Source organism: Montipora capricornis, chromosome 3 (genome assembly GCF_036669925.1).
Source record: "Montipora capricornis isolate CH-2021 chromosome 3, ASM3666992v2, whole genome shotgun sequence".
NCBI lineage: Eukaryota > Metazoa > Cnidaria > Anthozoa > Scleractinia > Acroporidae > Montipora > Montipora capricornis.
The window spans coordinates 26,908,184-26,916,333 of NC_090885.1; positions in this window are offsets into that span (position 1 = coordinate 26,908,184).

The following is an 8,150-nucleotide window of genomic DNA, read 5'->3' on the forward strand; positions in this document are numbered from 1 at the left end:
TCTCTGGCATGAAGCGACTAGGATAGATAGATAGGAGCATCAGTTACTACCTCCTGGATGGAATTCTAGTGCATCGCTATGTCACCCCTAAGCACAAAAGCAAAAGAAATGGTTAATAAATATGAAGTTTGTTACTATCTGAATGTTTCTGTGTTACAGTAAAAGAGATATATTGTCACGCAAATGATCTAATTGCATAACACTCAAAATTCGCAAAAAGCGTGATTTTCATGTAAACAATTTTCGCCCTAGCGAGTCGTAGCAATAGATTGGATTAACCATGAAGTTAAAGAAATATTGTTGGCTTCCCAAATAAATTTCATCTTACACTGCAATGGCAAAATCATTTGTCAGAGAAATAAAATTCCTGTCTTCTCGCGTGTCACATTTCAACGCACGTATGCAAATTTGTTAACTCATTTTCACCGCGTCCCGATATCAACAAAAATATCATTTCTCGTCAAGCGTTGCATCATGTATGTCCAAATAACCGCTAAAAATAAAGATTTTTTAACGATTTATCCGTAGATATTTTTTCATAATTTAATATTCTCTGTCAAAATTTGCACAACAATCAAATCACAAAATAGCAACGCACGCAACAAATTCAGTTGCATTTACCTCTTCATCGAATTCTCATGCTTAACACAGGAATTTTTAATTATTGTGAAATCTTTCCGCAAATATTGTACGAGTTTTTTTCAATGGGATGTTACAAGGCCAAGTGGATGTTTTGCATAATAGGGCAAGTTGGGAACAAAACAAGCTGCCAACACGCTCCGTGTCAAAAACGCAACTAAATAAATTTCCCACCAGTGTCCAGCATCAAACCACTTACTGAAAAACCCTTTACTTGAATTATCAAGCAAAAAATGGGCAACAAGAATTAGTGAAATTTCCAGTTGTTACCGGAAGACTGTATGTTGTTCAATTCCTTCTGTCTTTGTTAAACCCATAAGTTACCAGAGAATTTTCCATTTCATTTCAGTGTTGTACAAAACACCACACTTGGTACAATATTAGAACTACAGCTCACTTTGATCACGGCTCGACGGGCGAAAGATTGTTGTCGAAGTCCATTACTCGTCGCTTTTAAGATTCCAGACATTCAGTCTTCACCGCCTGGCTTGTTTATCCAATTTACGTTCCATTCTTTAGCTCCATAAGGGTACATTTTGCTTAAAGATCCTCCAAAACGCCATTTGCGTTTCAATCTTCGACGCCATTGCAGCTTAATGAAATATCCTACCGTGTCAAACCATAGAAATCTACACATTTCTACTATCCCCTGAAATCCTACCAAATGCGCACGTAAGACTCGACGCACAAAGACACCACTTAGCAAGGGAGTGATAGGAAACACTTTCCCCAACACGGAAAAGAAAAAGAAAGAAAAAGAGAAAACCAACAAATCCCTCCCATTTTCCGACTGGGATTGCCATACTGGCAACCCAGTAATTAAGCTTCAATTTGGAAAAGAACGCCATATATTGCTTTTGTATTTTAAAGCTTTTTACAAATACTGTTGATTAATTATCTTCGAAAAATGCGTGGTTACCCCAAATTTCTTTTTTGGATTTCAATAACACTTGTTAAGATCTGCTTTTCCTGCATATTCAGTTAACCACGCAAAAATACCTTTGAATAAGTAGGTCCTTAAAACTGCCACAAGCAGTTTGACTTCCGGAAGTAAAGCTTACTTCCTTTTTAAGCTTCGTGACCCGACATCCGGTCAGTCAGGCCGTCAAAAGCAATAGACCCTTTTTGATATATTAAAATTCAACTTAAAAGAGAGGCTTAGAGGACAAAGAAAAAAGGAAAGTGGATGATATGTAATTATTTTTTACTATCAAGCTGAACATTTGATATTTCGAGACATGTGTGGAGGCAGGCCGGGCTACCAAGTTCCGTTTAAAATGGCGGCGCTGTATTTGGCGTTTTTGGCTTCTTTTGAAAGTCATTTAACTAGGCCAGGATGATCGGCCAGGATGCAGATTGGGGAGTACAACAACAGTTGATAAGTAGTCTCTGTGTGAACCTTAAATTGGTGAGTACAAAAATTATTCACATTTGAGAGCGACCTTGTCCTTAAACTAGAAACCAACAGCTTAATTAACGGATTTTGGTGTCTGGTGTGCGGATGCAACTTCCACGGAAGGTGGGCGTTTGCATATATTCCCGTTATTTAGATAGCAGCGGATGTCAATAAACTACGTTCCAAGTTCAGGTCATACTAGTTGAATAGACAGGCCTCTGCATGCTAACACAGAAAGCGGATTAACACGCTTTACCAAAAACAGAACAATCATCGGTTAACAGGACTTTTTTTCTCGGTATGGGTGGATAGAGATTCCACGATACAATGGGTCACTTAAAAATGTCGCCCAGATCACAAAAACAATCATGACTCTGTCTTCAATACCAGAGAGCAGAAAAGGAAGGAAAAGAAATTCTACTCAGGGCAAACAAACTCTTACCGTTTGTTTTTTAATTTTATAATTTTTAAAAAGAGATAAAGCTTTGCTTCTAAGATGAGTATTCTCTTTTCGCACTTCCAGGTTCCAAGTTTATTTTGCAGTGTTGAAAGGCAAAGATATTGAAGTAAAAAATCTTTTGGGACCAGAGTTAATTAAATATAAGGTGCAATCAAGTTCCTCAACGTGATCGCGTACACAAGTTCCTGTAAAAATTGCGTGAAAACTCACTTAGAGATCGCTCGGCATGATCTTGTTCAATGATCAGTCTCATCTAATATAATTTATGACTAAAAAAATATAATTATCGTATTAATAATAACGATATCGGTATTAATCAGTTGTAACATAGATGAGTGCGAAGAACAAAACATACTAAATCGCGGCAAAGAGATCATTGTTAAGCCATGATTTATTTAAAACCAGGAAAAATATCACATGTTTTAGAGAAAAATGAAAGTATATCACCGAGTTTTCTTTCTATCACCAGTTGACCCAGTTTCTGTGTTTTTCAACTTCGGCTCGAGGAGAAAAAAGACGCCAAATCAATAATACTTACGATATCAATAAGTGAGAAAAGTCTGTGCTCGGTCGCTAAATAAGTGCCCGTAATGCGTTGTTTTACACCCCAATAGTTGTTTAAGTATGTTAAATAAGTACAGGCTAGCTTTGTTTGTTGTATTTAAGGTAAATTCTGATGAAGCATTTCTTATTGTTAGGACTTGTGTTGGCTACAACTCTACTAGAATCTCTAGTGGACTGCTTAGAAATTTTTTTAAATAAACGAACTTGTTCTATAGATTGTAAACGCTCACTTTACTTATCGTCTTTCGATAATTTATTTACTGTATACAATCGTGTTTTAGTACAGTACCCATCGACAGGCCATTTCATTTTCGTTCCGGATCTTTTTTCCACTTCGGTATTCCATGTTTTTTCGGGTTCCAATTTGTTGCCGTTTCAGTTCCCTCCGGATTACTTCCCACATCTTTATTTATTACTTCTATTCCAAATACATTTTGTAACAGGTGAATCTGTTTCTTCTTGGAATTCAATTTTTCTACGGTTTTACAAGCTAATTGTATAAAAGCTCAATCAGGTCAATGATTTGATGTGATGCCTCGCGCACCATTTACCAGGACACAAAAAGTAATGCAACAAGTAAAAACAGATCGAGTTGTTATTTGGAACCTTGTCTTGTCAGTCAAAGTTGAAGTTGCGTACTCTTGCGTGAGCAGTAATGCAATTCCTTTAGCAGTTCGAATGTTGATGAATGGCAAAACTAGTACGAAGTGAAAATTGTAATTTATTTTTCTTGGCCGGCAACATTTCCTTTCAGGAGTTTAATGCAGTCCTGATTATTTATTGCTATACCTCTGTGTTCCACTATAGCACATTTCTTGAGTATAACTGACTTTTCGTTCAATTAAAGTTTACTTAATTACATTTGAGTCCAGTATGTTAACATAACGATCATAGCATCATAGTATTGGCTTGCTGCTGTTAATATTCTTGATAATCCAAGATAAGCAACAAGTCATGTAAAGACTCTCTGTGTGAGCAGCCGCGCACTAGAATCACAAGACTAACGTGGGAGCTACAAAATGATGATCAAAAGCTGGTGATAAAGGACCAAAATTCTAAATTGTATAATAATTATTGAGCGTCATAACAATGAGTAACAAGGTAGCTGTGGTATACGCAAATGCCGTTGACTAACGCTGACAGTGAGCGTTGATATTGAACAGATCAGAAAGTGATTTTGAAAATACAATATCCAATATCGAAATCATTACTGATAAGGGCAGCCGATAATCTATTACTTTATTGTATTACGTTAGAATCTGCTACTATGGGTTCTTTGAGAGGCGAAACTCTTACGCTCAAGAGCAGGGGAGAAACAGTCACCGTCAACTGGAAGCAGGGCTCATTCGTTGGATTTGGTGGAGACAGAAGTCAAAACTACGTCTTGTGCGACTACACTACCGGCCGCGGTAACAGTGTGCCAGTTTACATTCAGGGTGGATACGATATACCACAGAAGCTGAAAATAGATTCCAGGCTGCAGTATGGCACACAGGATAATGTCCTGTTCTTTGTCTATCATGACAAGAGCCAGACACCATACCAAGAGCGATTCAGGTGCAATGGCCTCCAAAAGTTCGTCTATGCAGCAAACGACGTTCTGAAAATGGCCAAAGGGATTGACATCTCCTGGGCTGTCGGAAACTATCTGGTTAACGTGTGAACAATCAACAAACTGTGTGTTTGACCCCTGAGAACCTAGATACCGAATCTTTGTTGACTCAGTTAATATAGTTTGGTCAAGCTAGGCGAGTACTGCCCAGTGCTAAACACTTAATAAGACAAGAACTTCTGCCACAAAAAGGTTCCACCCCCGCTATTTTATGTTTTGGGGGTAGTAGCATCAAAACTATAACTCTTAGAGAAGTAGCTTAAAAAAACACTTTCTAGTTGCTTTATAATGAGAATGACAATTTCCTTTCCCGCGAGAGCGAAAGCCTTCTTATAATCTTGACAAGAAGAATGGAGGAAAGAAAATTCCTGCTTTAGGAAAAATAGGTCCAACTTTTATTTGGTATCACAACATTGGAATAGTAACAATAGCAGTAAGACAGTGCATGTCATTTCAATGACTGCAGTAAGTACTTTCTAACTGGCTGGATTTTAAACTTGAATTTTGAGTTTACCTACTGTCTGCTACAGGATTTGAGAAATATTAATGCTTGTTTTCGTTATTTTAATTATCGACATTTTAAACTTTTTGCAGGGGCAACTTTTTCATGTTAGAAGTTCTTAACCCAATCATTTTTATTGTTTGTGTCCTTACTGTAAATTTGCCATTTTTGGAAATAAGGTAGATTGTGACTTGGCAGACTTTATGCCGAAAATGCTCAGCGTTTTAGCATTGTCTTCAAAATAGGTTATACATATTTACACTGTATGTGCTCACCTTTTTGTAGAATAAATGTAACTTTCATCGAACCATAAATGAAACAGTGTTGTGTATTAACCAACATTGTAAACATGATTTACGCCTCCACAAAAGAGTTTTTAAAGTGTAACCTTGAAACCCCTTTCTTAGGAAAAACTAATTCAATGTGTGGGGGTGTGGGGAAGGGGCAGGAGCCCGGGAGAGTAGGGAGCTGGAGCGGTACAGGAGGCCGGAGGGGAAAGGCGGAAAGCCGAATGGCGGAAAACAAGAGGGAAATGCAAAGCGCTATTTTCTTCATTTATTAAGCGATAAAATACTTTCAAAAACAAGAACCCCAAATGTTACTAGCCTTGATTTGCGTTTAGCGTTTTCTGAGACTGTTGAGCCAACGAACAAACAAACATTGGCGCTTGGGTAGTGGCGTAAGCTGTCAAAAGAGGTGAACAGCCTGTATACGAGCCAATTGGCAAGGGCACCCAACGACCAATTTGTTGTAAATTGTATTATTATACCCCAGTTAATGAAAATACATGTTATTAAGGCATTTTTCAGGTGTTTTTCAGTGTTGCTGGGAAAACATTATCTGTTCCTTTTTCCCAGCAAGACACACAAGAAATTTCCCAGCCAGCTAGATAAAATTAGTTGGTTTCCCAGCCAGCTGATCAAGTTTATTTCCCAGCCAGGAATTCCGCGCGCTTTCAAATTCCTCGATCCAAAACGACCGAACAAAAGCGACAAAACCCGGACAAAACAGGTTTTTTTTCCGCAAGCGCAATCACTTTGACCAGCCGTCGTATGTTTGTGACTACTCTCTGGGAGAGGGAACGGGTTTTTTTTTTTTTTTTTTAGTCGTCCTCAGAGTTTCTACAGCCAGCTCGGGTTGAAATGCTAGAAAAAGTCAGTAATTCCCAGGCAAAACCTCTATCAATAACAAAATTTCCCAGCCAGCTAATCGAAACACCTGTATTTTTGCCAGCCAGCAAGTTCCTCTGGGGAACAGATAATGTGAGGAACAGATTCGTTGGGTGCCCCTGAATTGGCCTATCAGGCTGGCACTTATTTCTCTGGCATGAAGCGACTAGGATAGATAGATAGGAGCATCAGTTACTACCCTCTGGATGGAATTCTACTCCATCGCTATGTCACCCCCAAGCACAAAAGCAAAAGAAATGGTTAATAAATATGAAGTTTGTTCAGTACTATCTGAATGTTTCTGTGTTAGAGTAAAGAGATATATTGTCACGCAAATGATCTAATTGCATGACACTCAAAATTCGAAAAAAGCGTGATTTTCATGTAAACAATCTTCGCCCTAGCGAGTCGCAGCAATAAATTGGTTTAACCAGGAAGTTAAAGAAATATTGTTGGGTTCCCAAATAAATTTCATCTTACACTGCAATGGCAAAATCATTTCTCAGAGAAATAAAATTCCTGTCTCCTCGCGTGTCACATCTCAACGCACGTATGCAAATTTGTTAACTCATTTTCACCGCGTCCCGATATCAACAAAAATATCATTTCTCGTCAAGCGTTGCATCATGTATGTTCAAATAACTGCTAAAAATAAAGATTTTTTAACGATTTATCCGTAGATATTTTTTCATAATTTAATATTCTCTGTCACAACAATCAAATCACAAAATAGCAACGCACGCAACAAATTCAGTCGCATTTAGCTCTTCATCGAATTCTCATGCTTAACACAGGAACTTTTAGTTATTGTGAAATCCATTGTGAAGGCCAAGTGGATGTTATGCATAATAGGGCAAGTTGGGAACAAAACAAGCTGCCAACACGCTCCGTGTCAAAAACGCAACTAAATAAATTTCCCACCAGTGTCCAGCATCAAACCACTTACTGAAAAACCCTTTACTTGAATTATCAAGCAAAAAATGGGCAACAAGAATTAGTGAAATTCCCAATTGTTACCGGAAGACTGTATGTTGTTCAATTCCTTCTGTCTTTGTTAAACCCATAAGTTACCAGAGAATTTTCCATTTGATTTCAGTGTCGTACAAAACACCACACTTGCTACAATATTAGAACTACAGCTCACTTTGATTACGGCTCGACGGGCGAAAGATTGTTTTCGAAGTCCATTACTCGTCGCTTTTAAGATTCCAGACATTCAGTCTTCACCGCCTGGCTTGTTTATCCAATTTACGTTTCATTCTTTAGCTCATTAAGAGTACATTTTGCTTAAAGATCCTCCAAAACGCCATTTGCGTTTCAATCTTCGACGCCATTGCAGCTTAATGAAATATCCTGCCGTGTCAAACCATAGAAATCTACACCTTTCTCCTACCCCCTGAAACCCTACCAAATACGCACGGAAGACTCGACGCACAAAGACACCACTTAGCAAGGGAGTGATAGGAAACACTTTTCCCAACACGGAAAAGAAAAAAAAAGAAAACGAGAAAACCAACAAATCCCTCCCATTTTCCGACTGGGATTGCCATACTGGCAACCCAGTAATTAAGCTTCAATTTGGAAAAGAACGCCATATATTGCTTTTGTATTTTAAAGCTTTTTACAAATACTGTTGATTAATTATCTTCGAAAAATGCGTGGTTACCCCAAATTTCCTTTTTGGATTTCAATAACACTTGTTAAGATCTGCTTTTCCTGCATATTCAGTTAACCACGCAAAAATACCTTGGAATAAGTAGGTCTTTAATTAAAGCTGCCACAAGCAGTTTGACTTCCGGAAGTAAGGC